General features: G+C 40.5%; 1 long non-coding RNA gene across 1 annotated transcript in view; it reads right to left on the bottom strand.

Annotated features, from left to right (window-relative positions):
• Window positions 1–1,777: 1,777 nt before the first annotated feature.
• The window catches only part of LOC311257143, a 53,928-nt gene continuing 32,438 nt past the window's right edge, over window positions 1,778–23,267 (bottom strand). The window contains exon 3 of the long non-coding RNA XR_014622582.1: window positions 1,778–2,049. This is a non-coding gene — a long non-coding RNA (uncharacterized lncRNA). The remainder of the gene's footprint in view (window positions 2,050–23,267) is intronic.

Raw genomic sequence — 23,267 nt, 5'->3', positions numbered from 1 at the left:
TGACAGGGATGATGCAGGTTTGTGTTGATAGATGTGTAAAGCCCCTGGAGGTTAGTGCGATGTGTCATCACCAGGATAAACGAAAAAAACAGACAAATAGAAAACCTTGTGGTCTGATCACATTAGCAATGATCCGAGCGCACACAACTCAAACATGCTCGGGTTAAAAAGTCATTCAGTCTTAAATGTGTGGCCTTAAAGGTGCACTATGTAGTTTTTGGGAAATAAATTTTAATTAGCAGATCTTTATTGACTTTTTCTGCTTAAGCAAACCTCTGTTTGTTTTCATGACTGAACAAACTGAATAAACAAACTGACCATTTCAAACTGTTTAACTTATATGTGGCGGACCCTGCCACCTTTCTAACTTCAAACAGTGTTCTGGGACCTTATTTTCCTCTGAGAACAGCTTGTTTATTCAGTAATGGAAAAAATAAATATTGAGTTTGAATTTCTTCTCCAAAACCAAATAGTGCATTTTGTAAATGATGGCCACAGTTAGAGTAAAACAGACGATAAAGCAGGGTATGCTTTAGTGTCTGCCTTGTGATTGACAAGTTGCTACCACAGCTTGTCCTCGAATGCCAAAAATGAGGCTTCAAAACAATAATCCACAAGGGAATCAGTGACATTACAGTGGGTTTATACTTGACAAAGTGGAGTGTGAGATGGACAGACTGCCGTGGTGAAGAGGGAACTGAGCCGGACGGCAAAGCTTACGATTTACCAGTTGATCTATGTTGCAGCCCTCACCTATGGTCTCGACCTGTGGGTAGTGACCGAGAGAATGAGATCACGGATACAAGCGTCCAAAATTAGTTTCCCCGTAGAGTGGCTGGGCTCAGCCTTAGAGATATAGGGTGAGGAGCTCAGACATCCGGAGGGTGCTCCTTCGCGCCATAAGGAGCCGGCTGAGGTGGTTCGCTGGTTCTGATTAGGATGCTGTGGGCGTCTCCCTTTGGAGGTTTTCAGGACATGACCAACTGGCAGGAGACCTTGGGGCAGACCCAGGGATTGTATGTCTCATCTGGCCTGGGAATGCCAGGAGCAGCTGGAAAGCGTTGCTGGGGAGAGGGACATCTAGAAATATCATGATCAGCCACAACCCGACCCCAGATAAGCAGCAGAAGATGGATGGATGGACCCGATTTCTCAAAAAAAAACAAAAAAAAAACAAACATCTATTTTCAGAGTAATGAAACAAAACTCACATTCTTAGTGAGTCCATAATTTAAAGTCTTTACTTACTTTCAATAGAGTGACCTTAAATAAAGTAAGTAACGTTAAAGAACGCACTTTGCAATACTGTAAATTCCCCAACACTGTTTTACTGATATTTACAAAAGTTGAACTTCTCTTGCACGAGATTAAAAGTAAGCCAATTTGAAAATGTCCACTTTAAACCATAGAAATCATTGCTGGGTACTCCCACAATCTGTGAGGTATGCAGCCATCGTTAGCTAATGTTAGCAAGTGTTAACATTTCACAGACTTTAAAAGAGACTTCCTTTCATTTAGTTAAATAACTGAACAGTTTCTAACACATTAATTCTGCTCTTGCATGCAGGAATTGTTCTGTCAGCAGGTGAACCTTTCGCACATAACACAACATGAGTTCTCACTCAGTCAACAATTATAGAAAGCTCAGAAGGAGCAGCTGTTTTAATGCTCAGAGAAATGTATTTAATCTTTTAATGATATTAAATCAGCTAATTAATTAAAAAAACACAATAAAATATATACAATTATACAAACAGTTCTTAAAGCGTCACAACACCAAGTGTACTCGGCCATGCTGGGCAGCTGAGGCCGCTGAGGGAAATCTCCACGTCACAGGCCTCAGACCAGTCATCCGTCATAACATCGTAGAACTCGACACAGGAGGTGGCGAAGCCATCGAAGCCACCCACAACAAAAAGAAGATCGTTGATCACTTCGATGCCGAAGTTGCAGCGGAAGGTCAACGTGGAGGACGCTTGGCCAGGTGTTGGTGGGGGGATCGTAGGCCTCAGCGCTGCGCAGAGAGCCGCTGCCATCGAAGCCACCGACCTGTGAGAGGAAATGTTGAATAAATGGTGTTTGAATGAAGATGGAAACAGTTTCTCAGCACGTCCCTCAATGAACAATCTACGAGACAGATTGGCACACATTTGGCACAGCCCTTGGTATTACTCCGTACCCTTGAAGTGGCTCTCAGTTTCAAAAAGGTTGGTGACCCCTGGTCTGAGGAAACCTCAGTAGATAAATGGCCATACCATTTAGAGTATGAAAGCCCATGTTAGTCATAGCGATAGCAGGACCAGTTGTCAATCTCCTCTGAAGAGAACCCGAAGTGTTGCTTGAATGCTATCATCATGTACAGACACTGTGTATTACACCCCAGAGGCAGAGCCCTGCTCAGCATGTTTCCATAACCTACAGAATTATCCCTTCACAAATACCTTTCTGTGAGATACAGCACATGAAAGGCTGAGATAGAGGAGGTAAGAGATAAGGGGAGCCTATTTTTAAGTTTAAAGCCCCCACAGGAGCTGGGAGGTGGTTACTCTGGATAGGATCCTTTCTTCCTAAACTTGCCATGTCAAGTATACAATCCCTTTATCTCCAAACCATCGCACTGGAGGGAAAAAGAGGACGGACTGCGGTATTGATTTTGTAGGAATGTGCTTGATATTAGCGCGCCACAAGAACATGCAGCGGTAGAATTGTGACTGCCAAATGAAAGGCCTTCAGAAAGGAGTGCGCTCTCTAACAATTGCACAAAACGACATGCTCTGATAGGAAAACAACTTGTGGACATTCTGCACATCATAGAGACGTCCACAGGTATTTTCTCTTTAGAAAATCAGAACATAGCAATTCTTGCCAGGAGGCCTTGTGACTTGGTTATCATGTGGATGCCACTTGATACGAATCACCCACCCAAAAAACATGGTGGACCAAGTGCAGCACCAGCAACAGGCCCCGAGCAGGACAATGTTTTCACAGCAACATTTAAAACTGATTGCTTTCTCAAGTATTTCCATGTGGTTATTACGATGTGGCTGCGGTTAGAGGAAGTTAAAATAACAAAAAAACTATGGTTAAGTTCTGGGTGGGGAAGGCAACTACATCACAACCACAAGGCAAGTTTATTTGTGCAGCACAATTCAGACACAAGGCATAAAATTACACTCAAAGACATTAAAAACAAGTAGGAAGACATCAAGAAACAAAACACTGAAACAAGTTAAGAAATAGGAAAATAAGCTAAAATAGAAGGTTTAAAAGAGACGAGACTACAGAGTAAAAGTCACAGTGCAGTTCAAAGCCTTAAACTTGCTTCAGTGAAAGTCTCAGCAAACAGAAAGTCTTCAGTCTGGATTTAAAAGAGGTGAGAGTCGGAGCAGACCTGCAGGTTTGTTCCATAATAACTGAGCGCTGCTCCTCCATGTTTAGTTCTGACTCTGTGGACTGAAGCAGACCTGAACCTGCTGACCTCAGAGGTCTGGATGCTTCAGAACTAGCAGCTGATCACAAATGTATCTTGACCCGAAACCATTCAGAGCTTTATAAACCAACAGCAAGATTTTGAAATATATTCTTTGACAGACAGGAAGCCGGTGTAAAGATCTGAGAGCTGGAGTGATGTGAGCTACTTTTTTGGTCGTCGTCAGGACTCGAGCAGCAGCGTTCTGAATCAGCTGCAGCCGTCTGATGGATTTCTTAGAGTCCTGTAAAGACGCCGTTACAGGACTCATCTTTTATAGATAAACGCCCATCCACCACTTCAACACCGTGCCTTCTATTCAAAGCAGGTTGTTACACTTTTCATGCATGTTTAATGTTTATCAGGACGTCTTGTGCATTAGAAAAACACCTCTATACACAATGAAATCATTTAATTCTCTACCTGTTTGCTCAGGAACTGTGTTTTTGTCAGTGTGATGGGAGAGCTGTGATGGCACTGAGAGCACCTTTCTGTGATCAGAAGCTCTTATCATTAAAGACTACAGTGGGGAAGCAATCATCTCCCCTCAGCTGAGGAAAAATGAAGGTGGCCCTAACCTACAATATAATGGCTCCTCTTTATAAGGGTGGGCACCACCACTGTGTTATTATGTACTGAGGAGAGAGTCCGTGTGTGTGTGTGTGTGTGCGTGTGTGTGTGTGTGCGTGTGTGTGTGTGGAAGGGGGTAGCTTTTTCATACATTAGGCAAACCAAAGCTATTTCCAAGGAAGATAATTGGACATGGATTCGTGCCATGAGTTGGCCAAAGCCCCTGAAGCTCTGAACTCATTTGTTGGGATGCAGAGCACCTTGTCAGGGTCACGGTGTGGAAAATCTCCCTCCTCCCAACACACACGCATCAAGCCTTGGATGACTACTCGAGTTGTGTCTGATATGAGTTAATTTTACATGAGATTAGGTTCTTCATTGCAGAGACGCACTTCGATTTTCTGGGCTAAAGGTTTCAGTTGAGGATGTTGAGGAAATACTTATGAGATGTTATCTTTCACACTGAATTTCACAAACTGGAAATTAATTAGCTCAAATCAGCTGCTAGATAAACATTTCAGTTATATCACATATAGTAGATAAAAAATGCAGTGAGTACATTTTTTTTATTACATCAATTTTAATCTAATCACAAAGTGGAAAATACACACATGCTGTTCAGTCAGCCAGCTCCTGTTGAATGGATTAATATAATATATATATAATATATAGTGAATGTTAGATATGTACTGTTTTGAATATGTACCTTGTCAGTCCCCCCGAGGGAACACAAAGCTCAGCACAGCAGGGAGACAATAAAGAAGGAAAGAAAATTATGAAAAAAAGAGCCTACAGGTGGATGCTGTGGTGGAGGCTGTGGTGGAGGCTGTGGTGGAGGCTGTGGTGGATGCTGTGATGGAGGCTGTGGTGGAGGCTGTGATGGATGCTGTGGTGGAGGCTGTGATGGATGCTGTGGTGGAGGCTGTGATGGAGGCTGTGGTGGATGCTGTGGTGGAGGCTGTGGTGGATGCTGTGGTGGAGGCTGTGGTGGATGCTGTGGTGGAGGCTGTGGTGGATGCTGTGGTGGAGGCTGTGGTGGAGGCTGTGGTGGATGCTGTGGTGGAGGTTGGGCTTTTGAAATGCTACATAAACAGCAGCAGCAGCGGCTGTAAACTACAGCATGACTTTCAGGTGAGCGGTTTGACAGCAAAAGGGGGGCAGAGCATAGACAGCTTTAGTACACCTCCATGATCGAAGCGGACCTACTGACTGCCTGAACTAGTTTCCGGGCTTTGCTTCATTACATCTGTCAAATTCACGTTACGTAATGAGGAGCAGTGCCGCGTCGTTCTGACCCCGTCTCCTTGAAGTTACATCGCTATCAAACTGCAAAAGCAAATATGTTTGATAGAAAGTGATGATACGCAGATTACATATTTCTTTTGATTGTATCAACATAAGGAAGATTTTTTTTTTTTTAAATTAACTGATAAGGAACGTGGCTACGGTTTGTGTAAAATTGTGGTCTGAGTCAAACATCGAAGAAGCCACACGTGACATGAAGCTTAAGATAGTACCCGTTTGCTTTGTCAACTTTCGATGAAAACCTTTCTAAAAATTATCAAAGTATTTTTCATTTGTTGCCTAAATCCAACCGCAGGCAGGTCCCCAGTGTCGAAGGTGTGTTCACCCTCCATCTGCCCCAACAACCTGCCTCCCACAACCTGCAGGTGGTACAAAACTCTCCCCTTCCCTCTTTCACAAAACATTGTTATGGAACAAAATCCGTACAGAAAAATATGAAAACAACACTTTTGTTTTTGCCCCAGTTTGGTCAGGAGGGGCTGTCATTTGCCTCAGGGTTGTTTAGGTTGTTTGACTGTGACCTGTGAAATGCTGGTTCACTCCTCCTCAGTGGCAGTGCAATTAAACACCACAGAAAAACACCATGAGCGGCGAGTCAACAGAGCGGCGAGTCACCAAATCCCAGTGATGGTGTAGCAAATGTACACTTTGCTGTAGGAGCGTTAATAAACTCAGTGGATTCAGAAGCACAATCAAAGCTCGATAGTCTGCCACTGTTTTTGTTGTCCTCCTATTCTTGCATGGCTGTCAGGCTGAAAATGTCATACACCTGCACAGAGCTGTTTTCACAGGAATTGCACACTGCCAGTAAACACAACGACTGCTGCACCGCTGCTGCATCTCGTTATCTCTAGCTTTTAATTTTGACGTCCAAAGTAACAGGTCACATCGGCCACGCTGGATGCACGAGTCACGCTTCTCACGCACGTGTCAAGCGAGGCTGCAGCGTTGCTTCATCTAGAGATCCGGAGTCAAGCCAACAAAAGTTTACCGTTTCATTGCAAAAAATGTTTACAGTGTACACATCCCCTTAGAGCGGCCTCTTACTGTGTCCAGTCTGAAGCACACCTGTCTGCTAATCATGCTCTTCAAGCAGCGACTTGATAAATCACACCTGTCGCGTGGCTAGATCATTTTGGCAAAGGAGAAGAGCTCACTTACACAGATTTAAACAAATCTGAGCTCAATATTTGAGAGAAATAGTTTTTTTTGTGTGCTCAAAAAACATTTAAAGATGTTTTACTTCAGTCATGAAAAATTGGAAGCACAAAAAAAAGTGTTGTGTTCTTATCTTTGTCCAGTGTACCCTTGTGAAACAAACGACTGGGTGTAAAGGTGAAGACGCTGGTTGAACGGTTGATTTTGCTTTCCACACAGGCAGCACTCATTCACCTCCCATCTCTAACTCGTTGTCGATATAAAAAAAAATGCACTTACAACTGAAATGTTTTGGCAGCGAAAGCTTTGGAGATATAAGATTTGAAACAACGTGTATGTCTGATATTTTCCCCCAGAAGAACATAACATTTTCCCCTCATTACGTTAATGTGAAATAGTTGCACATGAGCCCAATTCACGGGTGATGTGGCTGCAAGGTTACAGCCTAAGGTTAAAGTGTCCAGTAAGTAATATTATCCAGTGAGCTCAGTCAATTTGATCAGCTATGCCTCATAAAGCGAAAGGGAAAGTTATTTTTTAGTGCATCAAAAGACAGTGAAAGTCTATTCATCACAGCAGCACAGTATCTCCTTTAGAGTGCCCTTCCCCTTAATAGCAACCCTCAAACTTTCTCATCTTAAGTGTGCTAAGCGGCAGATTGAGTGACCTGAAGTGTGTTTTTGCTTTGACACTGTCAGAAAGGAAAGACGTTTGTATCTTTTTGACATACAGGGTACAAACGGTGATACAAGATACGACATCACCCTTTATTCCCTGAGCGTTGACAGAAATGCAGAGGTGGCCCTTTGAGAGAGGCTCGCCTTGTCCGCTGGTTTATGTAACCGCCATTTGGAGAAATATCACTCTGTGGATTTAGTGAAGCTGAGCCTTTGTAATCCTCAGCACAGATACTTTTACAAATCCTGTATTTAATTAGATTTCCCCATTTAGTCATTTGCAGTCAGAGGCCTAATTCCTGCATAATGCCTACAGTGAGAGTGTATTCCTGGCAAGCCAGTGAATTGGGTCCTGTGTTCTACTTCAGTGTGTAATGGTCCAAGGAGTTCAATTTCACCTCACATATCCCTTCGGTTCTTTGAGCTAAACAGAACAGCGACTGGCTGAGCAAATGTTTTCTTTTCCTTATCAGAAGATCAGTGTTACACAGGGACGGTGGTGTACATCTGTGGTTCAGTGGGAGAAGAAGGTCCAGGTTGAATTCCCGGCCAGGGCGGGACCTTTCTCTGCAGAGTATGAATTATGATCCTCAGGCTTGCGTGGGTTTCCTCTTGGGGCTTCTCCCACTCGTCAAAAAAACATGTATATTAGGTCAATGCTCCTGTCAGTGCCCTTGAGCAAGTCACTAGCTTAGAGCTGGAGTTGGTCCTGAGGCGTCCGCTGAACCTCAGGGATGGGTTAAACACAGGAAACAAGTTGCAAGTGACAGTTAAAGAGTGGCGGGTTCTGTGGCGGGTTACCTAAGCTAATCACAGCGGATGATGAATGAACAAGGGACAGAAATAACATGCTAAATAAAATATAACAGAGTGCTGCTGAATGATACGCTAACGGTAAGCTAACCCTGAAGTTAGAAGTTATCGCCCTGGTTCCTGCAGCAAAAAGCTGACGGTATTTTTATAACTGGATTTTGGATTATTGTGGAAAATAAGTTCATTTATGATACTTAATAATCTTCACAGACCATTGAAATCGCCCAATGGAAAAGTAAAAAGCTAACATTAGGCCAGAAACAAACTACACTGTGGTTGCATGACTTCAATGTCACCAACACTAAGCACTATGCGTAAATGTACACACTTCACTAAAATCAATCAATCTAAGTTGTACAAGTTAGATTAAGATTTGTTTGAGTCGTCGATGGACTCGTGAGTAGATCAGTCTTTGTGTTCGAGGTGATGACGTTTAGCACGTCTGTGGTCTCATTTAGCAACCACCTTTTCTGAGAGACATAAATGCTTTGTAATTCAAATCTGGGGTATTTACTGATGTATTTTATGTCGGAGAGCAAAACGTGAAAATCTCTTACGCTTGTGTTAATCACAGACCTTATTTCAGACATTTAGCCAAGAAACCCATTCAAAAAAAACCCACAGACTTTGGGACAAGGAAGTCCGAAGTTCAAAAATGCAAACTTATTTCCAGGGTTTTAGGACTCATTCGTGCAGTTCTCTAACAAGCCATGCACAACATACTCTCCTGATGGCTCAAACAGCCATCCTATTGCATGAACCTTTTACATGCTCATGTTGAGGTTGTGTCCACTGTTACACTTCTGATGTGTGAAATGTGATCAAGAGCAGCCTGGAAATATAACAGTGGAACCAACTAGAATTTACATAAACCTCCTGATGTAATAATTTATTAAATATCTTTAAATATGTATAAATCATATTTCAGAATCATTTTAATGTTTTTTTTTCTTCAGAGTTCACTGGACCCTAATTAACTTAATAGTTTGGCATGTTTTATTTATGTAAAGTGTCTTTGCATTATGGAAAAGGTGCATAAATTGAATTCATTATTATTACAACTACACAGCTTTCCTTTTTGTCTCATGGAAAGTCTTGTTTTTTCACATTAACATAAAATAATGCAATATAATGTCAATGATGAATTTCTGGGTATAAATCTGCTGTTCACGCATTCATTTTTGTTACACCAGGTTGAAGCGCAGCGACCAAATCGGTTTAACCTCTGACCTCACTGGGCATCACAGATGGGTGTGGTTAGGTGTGGTAAGACAAGATAAACCAATATTTTCAGCTGTTGTAAGTTTCTTGTCAGCCTTGTGTCTACCAGGTTATTTCAGGACCTTCAGTAGTGCGGTGACGGCTGAACGATGTTGACACATCACTTAAAAAATCCTGCCCTCCGGCCGAGTCAAGTGTATTCTCAGGGAGACGTTTTAAAGCTATTTTCATCATCTTTATCCTCCACTTTAGAGGGATCCATATGTGGGGAATATTACTATTTTATCAGCGTGTTGACAAAATATTCATAATGAACAACTTTACATTTAATCACCGTCATAATTTTATTCTGTTTGCCCAGAGCAAAAAACAACAGTGAGAATCCCAGTACGACCTAGAAACCCCAATCCAAGTGCTACGAAACATGCAGATTAATAAGTAGGCAGGTTTTTTTTTTTTTTTACTGATCCAGCAGAAAGAAGTTTTAACCTTCTCGTGTCCTGGTCGTGAGGGGAAACACATGTCAGCAGGGGAACAGACTCGGACACAACAGCGCTCTCCATTGAGTGAACGCCCATCCGTTACATCTTGGTTTCTATCTTCTCAATCATGTAGAGTTTCCACATTTAGCCCAGTTGCTCCACCATTACCTGGGGATAGCGACTGCAGAAAACGATGCCTCTTCCTGTGTTGATTGCCCAGACATATTCCTTTGTGCCATAATTCAACCCTCTCTTTTAAGGAAAAATCCAGTCCTTTGGCAGAGAGAATAGTGAAAGAGACTTCCAGGGAACCATCTATACTTGGATGATGTCATTTTTCTACAGCCATTACACTGAGCAATCAGTGTTCAGTATTACTTCAGAATGAAAAGTTAAAGCCAAAAAAAAAAAAAAAAAAATGTCTGCTGCCAGTTTAAAGGTCCACTTTGTAAGAAAAGTTGATTTTTGAGCCTCATTCCCAACTCGTCAAATGCTGATGCTTGGAGATTGTAGGTCGGGTCGGTCGCCACCCAATTGGTCAGTATTTGAAGAGTTGGAAATGAGACCCAAAAATAAACTCTGTTACAAAGTGGACCTCTAAATATAAAAAAAAAAGTAACACATCAGTTTAGTGCAAGACGTTGTCATAGTTGTTTCCCCAATGATAAAAGACTGGTGGAGTTGTGGTTGTGGCCACCAAGACACCATGTTATGTTATGTAGGTCTTAGAGATGTTCACCATTAGTGACTATTTTGTAAAATATACAGAGATGTATATGTATGCCTTAAAACATTAACTATATTAATGTCATGTTGGGTTCAGTAGAAACTTACATTACAGCTTGTGATAGCAAGGTAGAAATGTCATAATATCTTGTAATAACATGGTAATAAAGTGTAATTACTGTAGTAATTATTAATATACTGATAACAATAAGAATATTCAACTTCATTATTACCTCCATTATTACTCTCAGTACCCTCAGCCCAGTCGCCCAGATATAATGTTAGCAGGCAATGTTTCTGCAAACTACAGATGTAACCATATGAACATGTCATAGGCTGTGTGCTGTGTTTTTGGTGACCAGAACAGATATTTTAAGCCAAACCACGATGTTTTCCTAACCATAACCAAGGTGTTTGTGTGCTTAAACCTAACCAGAGCATAACAGCATTGTGACCAGAGAAATAAAAAATAAACCGAAACTAATGTAAAGTTGAACATTCAGGTTTTTACTTTCTAACAGCAAATATTTTACACTGTTAACTCATTGTTGTTAGGGAATATTACCCAGATACAACCCAGTTATTTTTTGTATTTTAGCCTTTTGTTACCTCATTATTAATATATTACTGATATGTAACACTCAATCTATATTTTGTGATTAGCCCCATATTTTTGCCCCATTATTGCCGTATTGCAGAAATGAATTCACGTAAGGCCACCAAGCTATTCTCACTGTTGATAACAAGACATCACTAAGATGTTACCAAGGTATTACAGCTATAATTACCATATAAAGCATTATTCCATATTGTTCCTGCTATTTGAATGCTACTTGTGGTTAAAGTTTAGGTTTGGACACATGACAAACCACTACACGGATGCAGCACTTGTCCATTTTTGCATACTTAGACTCATCAGTGGCATAATAATCATCATCAGGTTCACATCATTTGTTTGTGACAATGTCAGCGTCTGCCATTCAATGACAAGATAGTCTCAGTTGTCATATTACACACACAAATTATGTAGACCATTAAATTGGTCTATTGATTTTCTGACACACTGTATGGTTTAATTATACCTCCAGATCCTAAAGGGACTGCTGATCATATAATTACACTGAGGATTCAGAAAGTCAATAGCTATCTAGGCTCTATTAAAAAAAATACTCAAGTCATCTGATGAATGAGTTTCTTCAGTTGAATTGATTTAACGTGAGCTGAGGTAAATGTTTCCAGTAAGTAAATGAAGGTATTCATTTGTATGTTTCTGGTTAAATTCTAGTTACAAAGCACTTTACTATGCAGAGTTTCTATATTCAGGCAGCTGAAGGTATAAAGGTATTAAGCAGCTGTGAGCAGTCTATCACCCACCGTCCTTTATGTGCATTCTTTACATTAAAATACCACGAAACACTGTACCTTACCATGGATGCTATTATTAGCCTTCGCCGTAATTCAGTATTGATTTTGGAGGGTCGGGGGTCGGAGGGGGGGTTAGCTAGCTCTCTCTTCAAATCACTGACATTTTCAGAAGAACATTATTTGAAAGATTAAGCCTAGGGTGCAGCGCTGTCGATAATACCCCGCAGAAGCCCGTGAAACAACAGTGGAATTTTACCCAGTCAATGCAGGAGATGAACATGTCTCTAAACACTGCACTGTGGCATACTTGAACACTAATTTTATCTCAAGGCTGCCTTTTGATGGTTACTTCTTTCAAACCAAAAGCTTGAATGGAAAGTCATTGCTGCTCTGTAAATAATGAACAGAGAAAAATCAGACATTATTGGATGCACCGTAAAGGGCAACTTTACTCTCTCAGTCAGCTAATAGACTGAACATTTCTGATTTTGAAGGCTGTTGAGAGATAACCTTTAAACACAGTGAGTTGCTCCTGATGAAACAGGCTTTGCAGGGAAAAAGTTAAAGGTACATACGTCTACTCTTTTGTAATTGGATTCACACTGCAGGCTTGAAGAAACAATGTGCACTGGACAGTGTGCAGACAACAGGCCCTCCTGTATTCTAAAGATAAGTAAGAAAGAGAATGGATTCATTTACTGTTTTGTATTTAAAGTGGACTTCAATTCCCCTTATGGTAAAGGTCATTTCATTATCTCTCACTTCACTTAATCCTTTTGCAGTCTATTGTCTGAAGGTTGGTCTGCTAAAACATATATTACAAGCAAACCAGAGCTTCGTTTGCAGAAAAGTCAGTACATTTCCTTCGGATTTGCTCAGCTGATTCGTCTCCACGTCACTAAAATATTCAAATAGCTCATCCGATCAATGCAATGACTCATATTTGTAAAGGAGAAAGAGGTACACTCACTTGCAGCAGTATGAAGAAGCACAGCTGGATGTAAGGGTTGTGAAAAGAACACCAGAAAATGGTGGCAGAAAAATACAGACTTCACATGCGTTGCCTCAACATGTCTAAATTTTACACTATGGATTTATACCTTTCACTGTAGATATCTGGTGTGGTGTTCTGGTGTCATCCACACCCTCCCAGTGACGTTCTTACGGTGCGGTCACACCAGATTGTGCTCCCCATTTCATTTTGTAAGGAAATGGGTGATAAATACTGCACACACTCCCTGTCACACACTGACCTGCTGTGTTTAGTCTGTTTAAACATGTGCTTCTGTTCTCAGAGGAAAATAAGGTCTCAGAACACTGTTTGTAGTTAGAAAGGTGGCAGGGTCCGCCACATATAATCAATGTAAAACAGGAAAAAAAATAGAAAACTGTTGTTTATTCAGTTTTCACCAAAGGAAGCATTTTGGTTGGAATCTGGGTTCAACTGGGTCAAAAATCTAAAGCAAGGAACACAGAAATACCTGAAGGTTATTGAACTCTTCGATGGTAAAGCTTTGGCACTTTTACATTTTAGTTTTAGCTGTTTTCTGTTATTATTTGTGGTATTTCCAGTCCTTGAATGTGTTTAAGCTTATTGATTCTTGACCTAAAAACTGCATTGTGCATTTTGTTCAATTTTATCTATATGATGGTTTAATTTCTATGTTTTGTGTAATGTATTGTCTGTTTTGCTGCATTATAAGCTCATCAAGGCATGTTCCTTACAACGTTTAATGTAATGTCCAATACAATTAACTCCAGGTACTTCAGTCAGGGCTTGTGCCCGGGACAAAACGCTCTTTAAAGCCTCTCCATTTTGGCATTTGACAGATTCCTAGACTAAAAAACAACAGCTGAAGCCTGACATGTAGCCTCTAACGAGCCTTTCAGTAGATACAAAGACGGCACAAATCTCCCCCAAAAATCACCTGTAACTGCAACCTTGCTGTAACAACTTCCAGCAGTTTATCAATCACCTATAAATGAGCTGGGTTAATAGATAGGTAGCCAAAGGGTATCTGCAATCATTAATATTCTTCACGAGCAGCACTGCATCCAGACAGTCTATTGGAAGGTGCTGTGATAGATGTATTGTGGCTGCCTGAGGAGTGGAGGGAGAAAGCAAGCTATAGGAGAGGAGAGTGAGCATGGGATGTTCTGCAACCTGAACCCTGGGCAGTTAATTGGGGGAAAAAATACAAGCCTGAACCTGTCTCCTCACTTCCTGCTTCCACTTTCACGCTCGTTGTGGTGCCACTGGATCCTGGTCGCATTGTAAATGCACAGAAGTGAAGGGACGGTTTCTTTTACTGTTTTGAGTGAAGCTGAAGGCAATTACACATCAAGTATTTGGCTCGATTAGACTAATACCTCAGGGTAGCCCGAGGGTACATAATGAGTTCATTTCAAAGGGGACCAGTGAAAATGTAATATTGATGAGCACGTACACACACACACATCTGAAAAACATGTGTGGTTATTTTAAGACAGAGTCCATGCCAGCTTACCGAGTACAACTGTTGACCCAATATGCAAATATCAACAAGATGGTCTGTTTTCAAATGGGTGGTTGCACTCTGTTGCATTCATATTAGAATACTGCCAAAGAATTTAGCACTTGATGAGATACCAAATGACAAGCACCTGCCTGGGCTGTGGGCGGTTTAGTCATCCTCACTTCAACTCCGAGCTGATGCATTAGTTGCCGTGACAAACACTAGTAATACCATTGTTTAAACTGTCATTGTTTTTAAAACCCTGAGTTCAGTCCTTTCACTATATCATCACTATATCAAGTCGATCGTGTAACACAGGCTTCTTAGTTGCTTCATTTAATCAATACTGTCTTATCTCATATCCCACACTCGTAACGATTGCCTTTGAGAACTGGAATCTTATTTGCATATGTTCTGAGTCTCTGAGGAGGGATACTAGATGAGGAAGAAATATTCTGAAGTTAAACAAACTGAATATTAAAAGTGAGGCTTTTTGTAAACGGCAAAATGTTTTATTGGCATAACATGCTGTACATTAATCTTAAAATATATTTCCCTATTTATAAGGAGTAAATACCCTTGATCCCCGCTAAGTGCCTTATGTCGTAATAAACCATAAAGATGTAGGAAATAAAATGTGATTCCTCATTAGTTCATTGCACACGATCACCGAGCCCGAGCCTCTGGAGGGAAAGTGAAACGCTGTTGGGAAATAACCAGGTGTGGCTGCTCTCATTTGTCGGACAAGACATCCACTTCTGTTTGAGCTGAAGATCTCTGCACATACAAGTTTTGAAGGTGTCCATACCCCGAACCCTGCAGCCAGAAATGTATTCGCTTACCGTCAGTTTATGTCTTCTTCAGTGACTTTTGGCAGGTTAACCATAACTCTGAAGTGCTGCTGTTACAAAAGAATACACCTGATTTTATTCTGCTGGAGATGAAGAGAAGCTTTTCGAATCTTTGAATGTGAATGGCATATTATACACAACACAATAAAGCTGCTGTAAGTGATATTTTTTTATCAGAATAAATGCTAAATAGGTCTATAGTCCAACAGTAATCACTGTTTTAGAGTGTTTGGTCCCATGTCCATGGAAAATCCACCTATTCAGTCTTTTAGGTATGAGGATGTGTTGACATCGTAGCCTTTCTTACCCCCAGGTGTGCATAAAATGGTGGTGATGAACTGCTTTTAAAGAAACAAAAACGTGAAATTATTGCTTATCTTATTGGTACCTGCCGTGAGAAGCAGGTAATTGGCCATCTGTATCTGATGAAAAATCCATGTTGTTTATCCCGACAAACAACATGGATGTCTCTCAACAGCCCTCTTACTCTTTTTGTGGCACTCAAAGATAAATATCAACAACAACTGCACAGTATACTTTCATCTGCGGTGATTTCCTTAAACAGGTGGCGGCTGTTGCAAACATTACGTTAAGTGGTAACCCGACACACCAGATGGTTTTGTTGGGGACTATTTTCAGTAGTGGGTGAGCACACATTTGATGTTTCAGTGAGTATTTACAGCAACATGACTTTTATGTGTGTATGTGATATTGAGTCAGTACACTACAGTGGCCATGTTCAGCAGAACGAAGGAACATGTCGCCCAGTGTAAGTGTAGTTTTTGGACATCAATGGAGCTCAGTGGCACAGAGGAATAAGATATATCAGGCTGTCATACACAGACAATACTTGTTAAAAGATCAATTTGTTGATGGTTCTGGTATTTCATTTTTAATAACATGAAAATTAAATTGCAGATTAAAGCTTTAAAAGTATAGTCATTCTGCTTATTTAATGTCGTAATTTCATGCCTGAACACATAGTATGCAGCTACATAACGAAGAAAATGATCCAAAAACAAAATGGAAACAGATACAGGATCAGACTGTAGTAGCACATACCCAATACTGAAGAACTCAAACTGGGATCAAGAGCAAAAAATGTGATTGAGAGACTCGTACTACTTTTTATTGAGCTCTTTGACTTTCCAAAGACAAAAGTTAACAGGCACTTCAAACAGAGGCTCTGGCTAAGTGCCTCAAATAGAACCCATTATGTTGTTGATGACTGCTACTTGCGCATATCCATATCCTGAATCCAGAAATATGTTAATATGGACCTGTCCCTGCACTGAAATGCAAGTGTACATGGTCATTTTCTGCTTTTATTGCCCCTACATAGCCCTCGAAACCTGTGTGATTCAACTATATATTCCAAAAATACAACTACACCTTAAGACTGCTGTTGTTCATTCTTTTCCCACATAAGACCAGTTATAACATGGATTTGAACACGTACAGAATATTACACTGTTGACCAATCAGGGTGACAACAATTAAACAAAGCAGAGATTAATGTGCCTGTGCAATATGAGGCTGATTTAAGGGCATTAAATTGTGACTGACTGCATCAAAAAACACAAAAATAAATAGTAGTATTTATTTAAAACTGTGGTAGCCCAGGGCCTACCACAGTTTTAAATAAACTGTATGATATCGGCACTATTGTTGTTTTTTCCATCTCACTCGTTGCCAAGGAAAAGTCACAAATTAAGCCACAAATTAATTTCCAACAGTAAGCGGCTGCTGCTAATTACTGCTTTAATGCAGTTTTTCCTCACATTCTTGAGATACTAGACTCCTCCGCTATTTCAAAATGCATCAGAAAATAACACCTATTATACATAATTAGTTAAAAAGGTGCCAAATGTACACACTGTTCTCTTCAGATACAATCCTGGCAAAAACAGAGATACTGCAATTGCAACTACAATGGCCATTGTGGTTCTCTAGTCAATACTATAATAAATATGTTTCAGTGTATAAAATGATGGAACGTAAGTGTGTTCAGCGGATGTAAACGTTTCCTGGACATAAATGGCTATTGTTAAAATGACCATCTTCTGTGGACCAATTTGGTGTTGGGATCTTCTCGTCTTTATTTCCTTGGTTACCAGAGTGCTTTTGCAGCTAGCAGCGTCACAGACCTTTTTTCATGACGATTTCATGCCACTGGCATTGTGATTGCTGGCTCACTGTAAAATCTTACTGGTATGCTATACTTCGAAACACAGCTAAGATTAAAGGTAATTGCATACTGTATTATAGGTTATTTTCTTGCTACGTCAAAATATTTGGCATGGAAAAGGTCTACCTGGAGACATTTTTCACATCAGACATTTTGGCTTGTCATAGTAAGAAAAGCACAGGTGTTACTAATAACATTAACAATGGTTCCCTTCTATTCAAGTGTCCCGTTAAGCCATGACAGTGTGACAGTGAGCCAGCTTGCGCAACAACAGGACTCTGGAAACCAAAGCGGCTTATGTCTCCTACAAAATGTCAAAATGAAGAAGGCCAATTAACTTGTAAAAAAAAACATGGACATATCACATGGGCACATCATATTTTCCAGGTGTTTGCATTTGAGTGGTAATCACAAACACAGCATTTCTTTGGAAAGCTTGCCCTATCTTTGTAATATCAGTTTAAATCGTTCACAACTGACCCAATATACATGTTTTGAAGTGATTAAACTGTGATTATCATTGAACTGCATTATACATTAATAAATAACAGCAACTGAGAACTCCAAATGGTTTGAAAACTACCCACTGTTTGCCTCTGCTTAAATATATCACTTGCACAGAACGATAAAGTAGTAAAAGTATCAAATATGAAGAGCCAGACGTCAAGACATAAACTCCACTGTGTGTTTTTTTTAGCAGCGTGCCTATGGTAATTACAGAGAAACACTCTCCGTCAGGTGTTGAAGTGACATTTCCAAGCTTGTACTGTAAGTTCTGCTAAAACAAAACCTGTTTCAGTTCACCACTGGTACTCTAGTAACAGATTTTTCACTCCTGAACATGCCATCGAGGGCCACATCCCTTGGATAATTCAGTCCGTGAACAGTTAATGTAACTAAATGTATGTTCTAATTACAGAAAATGACTTCAGTTCAATATTTGTGATCGTGCATCAGAAAGGATACACACCGAATGCCCTCTTTACTCAAACCACAGGCAGGGCTCCAACAGTCACAGTTACAAATTGGCTATTAGACAGTCTGCTCTCTGAAACACACAGCTATCATTCTGCTTCAGTGGTCTTGACAGCCCAATTCCATATATTCTTCTCACAGTGCGCACAGACGTATTGTTGTCACAACAACCTTGCTTCAGCAATAAAAAAGTTATCGTTGACATGATGCTGCTGCCCGTGGCAACAGAAAACACAGCGAGTTGAGGTATTACTAAATAAAACTTTATACGTAATCCATAAAAGTTGTGAAATGTGGGCTTCAACCTTGATATGAGTCATTTTCAAACGTTTTTTACAATTGTGTTGATGTCAGGTCAGCTGTGATTTATCAACACTGATTGAGGCATACAGACAAATCTGGGCTTGAGAGGTTGTTTTTCCACGTAAAAGCTCGGATGTAGATAAATACACTTTATAGTATTCATAGCACAGACTGAGTATGATAATCACATCCCACAGGAACGACCAGGCCTTAAGTATGTATTGTTGCCTGACTATTGAATTCATAAAGCATATTTGTGATCAGCTTTCAGGTGGACTTTTGGTTAGTTAAGTCTAAATGATGCATTTTGTATGTGGTAATGCAACTATAAAATATGCCTCGTCTTTTATAGGCCGATATCAATCCAACCGACAGAATAAATCACAACACTGTGCTTATGCTTGGTTAGACTTAGGAAAACATGTTTTTGCTTAAAATACCTGTTTTGTTGACACAAACCTGGCTGGAGATGTCCCCAGGTCTACTTAAGACTGCCTAGTTTTGTCGCTACAAACATGACGGGATTGTGATGACTGAATTGCCTGGAGGTCTCCTTAAAAATCTCATGTGGTATCTCACTAACAAATGCAGACACTGTGGTCCCTCATCAAACATATCTAGTGGTTTCACATTTACATATGATGAAACGCAGACTTGTCCCCTGTAACTCCACTTCGTCCCCTCTACCTGCCAACATTAAACAATTGAAATGTACTGTGAATGTGATATGAGACATTTTGTAGACCTGTCAATACGGTATGTAGCCTATGACATGTGCCTACTCGTGCATTTCATTAAGCCAAGGGGTATCAACTTTAGACGCACATGATTCAGGTAACGACACACACACTGAGTCTAATCCAATTTAGCTCTAACACCTCTTCTTCTGTTGTTGTTTTTAGGTTTTTGTTGCTTGCTCAGGTTAGTGAAAGTGGGATAATGTGTTGGCAATGCGAGGCTTGACAGTGATCTTAAAATGCAATAAAATGTTAATGCCTTGTGTAGGCTAAAATGAACCACCAAGGGCCATTCACAATAAGCCCAATCCATTTGGGAAAAGCAGAGCCGCACACTCTCCATTCATAATATTCTGCGCTGTGCCTTCTAATGGACGTGGGAGGCTGTTTGCAATACAAAAAAAGATGGTAGATCTGTTGTGTCAGGACTGTGAAACTTAGAGAATGTGCAATAATCATTTGTGGGCTTATGTTGATGTACTTTTATTTCCACAGATGTTTCAAACAGACTTCAATCAACATTTATCAAGAGCAGAATCAAACATTATCAACACAAATGGATGTTATCTTACCATCTGTAACTGCAATGGTCTGAGATCCTGAACCCACCTCCACTGTAAGTGGTTGACATTAAGGATGTTACTGAACAGAACAGACTGACCAAGTGCTCTTAACTACCTCGACTGCGTTGCCCCTGAGCAAGACAATTAACCTCTGACTGCTCCACGGAAATTTTACTGGGCAGTTTCCAATTTTGTTTGTATGTCTGTTATATTATTTGCCTCAGGCAAGTGCTGGAAATAGCAACATGCTCGCAGGCAGGAGTAAATTTATGAGTATTCACTGAATATTCACTATGTGAGATATTGATGGGAAACTCAAGTTCATTTTAATTGCATAGCCCGATATAACAAATCACAAATTTAGCTCGAAGGGTTAAACACCCTTGATTCAAACAGGGAAACCTCCCACCAAAAAACCCTTTAGGGAGGATAAAAATGTCACAGAGGAGGGATCCTGCTTTCAGGCGGAAGATGCAATAGATGTCATGGTGACAGAATAGACAGGCATTGTAAAATGACAGTATGGACAATCAGGATGACAAAATACAGACAGAATCACATATATTAAGAATATGGATCTGGAAAGTAGTTAAGCAATTCTGAAGTGGCAAAAACGGATAGGAACTGTAGAACCAGGAAGAGGAAAGCCTGCACAAAAGCACAAGAGGCAAAGCTCAAGCACATCATTTACACAAATAGGGGAATGGAAACAAGAGTGAGAAAGGAGGAGAAGCTGAATCCCCTGGAGGACAAAGATCCAGATTGAAAACATCTGGAATGAGGCCCAAAAAGCCAGTGGAGAGAGAGAGATGGGTCCCAGGATGGCCAGAGATCCAGCACAGAGAAGCCTGAGTGAACAGAGGCGAGGAGAGAGAGAGGTAGGCACACAGCTTAGACCTTCATGTGCTTCTGGGACAACAAACAAACAGAGGGTTAGAGAGATACAGTGGTTTTCTGAAAGATGAGTTTTAAGTTGGGATTCAAAGGCTTCAACAGAGTCAGACTGTCTGGTGTCAGCAGGGAGGTTTAACAGAGGAATGGGCCACGTTAGGAAAAGGCCCTGCTGCCTGCTGACTTACAACCGGAGAGCAGAGAGCATGGGATGGGATCTAAGGCTCATGGAGATCACACAGGTATGAAGGGGAGTATCTACTTAGCATTTTCTAACTCATTAGCAGCACCTGAAAGTCTGATCCGACACGGATGGAGAACCAGTGAAGGGAAGCAGCTAAAATTGATGTAATATGGACAAATTTTGTAGTTTTAGTTCAGACTCTAGCTGCAGCCTTCAGAGCCATTTGAAGACTGTTTGTACTAGAACGCCGCAGACAGCAAAACATTATAATAATCAGGATGAAACAAAGGCAAGTCTGTGCAGCAGCCATGGACAGAAAACACACATATTTAGCTATGTTTCTTTAATGTGCTGATTAAAAGAGAGGGAGGGATCAAACGAAACATCAACATTCCTGGCTGTGAAACATCACCCATTTGTCAGGAGTCAGTGTAACTTGGTGTCTGGTGTCTATTTTGAGCGGGTCTGATCGTCAGCATCCCAGTTTTATTAGAAATAGGCAGCAGGAAGTTATGTGAAATCCACTTTTTACCAGTAGCCTCTAAATGAATACTTTAGGGATAACAGTCCGCCTGTAGAGTTTTACACAGATGGCATCATCAACGTAGCAGTGGAAATTAATTCTCTGACTGAGAATAATTTGACTAAGGGGTGTAAATAGCATAAGCAGAGGGCTAGCAACGGATCCATGAGGTACTCCATGTTTCACATCAAATACTTTTTATGCCGTATTATTACAGGAAACACACTGTGGTCTTTCTGATAAATAAGACTTTAACCATGCAGAGCCAAACCAGATATCCAGTCAGTCTATATGAGTATACAATGATCTGTGGTGTTGAAAGTCAAACTAATATTGAATAATTGAGGCACTGAGGTGGAATCTGAATCCATATTAAGCAAGAGATCATTAATCACTTTTGAAAAGGTAGTTTCGGAGGAGTGACAGGCCCTGAAAGCAGTAAGGCTTCAAAAAGATTATCATTAATTATTTGGTAGAGGATTAACCACAGCAATCTTGAAGCTAGAATGTACATTACTAATCACAAGTGATACATTAGCAGTTCTCAGCATTTTAGGTCCCAGAGATATCTACTGTATATAGTTTACCTGGTAGGAGCACAGAGGCAGGTTGCTGGTGTAGAAGCCAACACCAGTTTAGAGAGAAGTCTGTCTTGTAAGAACAGGAACTAACTGTGATTAAATATATAGAAATATTTCAGTACTCTTCTTGCTTTTGAGCAAGTTTGGCTACAGTGTCAAAAACACTTGACACTTCACCCCCACCACTGGTAGAGACGCAATCAGATTTTTGGGGTTTACATATATAGGCAAAGGGAACTTAAAGCGATACATCTCACTGTTGAAGAACGGGCTGTCCGTTACAGTATGTGTACAGACAGTGAAAACAAATTTCCTCTACAGAGGACAATAAAGAGTTAATCTGAATCTAAACGCGCAATCAGTCCGATGGTCTGCACTGTGAATAACTCCCTGGACTCCCATTCTGTGCTTATTATAGTAGGCACTCTAATCACCTGGGACCTGCTGAGCGCTATGTCGGCCATAAGTAAAAAGTGAATAGAAGCAGGTCTAATATTATACGGATTTAAGAGGCAAAAGGTTAATGTTTTCAAAGTATTTTTACCAACTTATGGTTGACTTCAAAAAAGTGACTTCACATGGAGGGCTTTTAAAAAAAAAACCCAACCTCTTGAAATGTGTAAGACTCGTATAGATTGTACGGATTACTGGAGGTGTATGGGATCAGAAACTGCTTCACTCCAAGCTACTTAAAAACCTTCCCAAAGATGGATGGTGTATATCATAAACAAACAACAGAATCTCTGACCTTGCAATTAAAAGAGAAATTAGATCATTAAGCTGTGTCCTGAGAGCTCACATGTAGGAAAAAAATAAATCGTAAGCAGACAAACAGCCCTTATGATCTCTGAATTAACTTTACAATGGCAATGTTGTCTTTTACCATAGCCCTTCACTTGGTACTGTATGTGTTTGTATTTCTGGCATTACTCACATTTCAGTGTGAGTCACTGACATGTTTGCTTTAATATGTGCAGTGTTAAATCACCCTATACCTTTTGCACATGCAGTATTTGCATTGAAGACAGGGAAGAAATCACCTTCACCTTATGCACCTACAATGATTGTAGACACATTTTAGATTCAGAGTGGATGTTGTGTGGACAGGGAATGTAAGAGTAAAATGAATAAACGTTGAAACTCTCAGCATTCTCTTCAGTTTTTAATTGCATTCAACCCCACATCCTTGC

Source organism: Pagrus pagrus, assembly GCF_965226575.1.
Source record: "Pagrus pagrus genome assembly, chromosome: 5".
Classification (NCBI taxonomy): domain Eukaryota; kingdom Metazoa; phylum Chordata; class Actinopteri; order Spariformes; family Sparidae; genus Pagrus; species Pagrus pagrus.
This window is presented reverse-complemented; position numbering and strand designations above follow the sequence as displayed.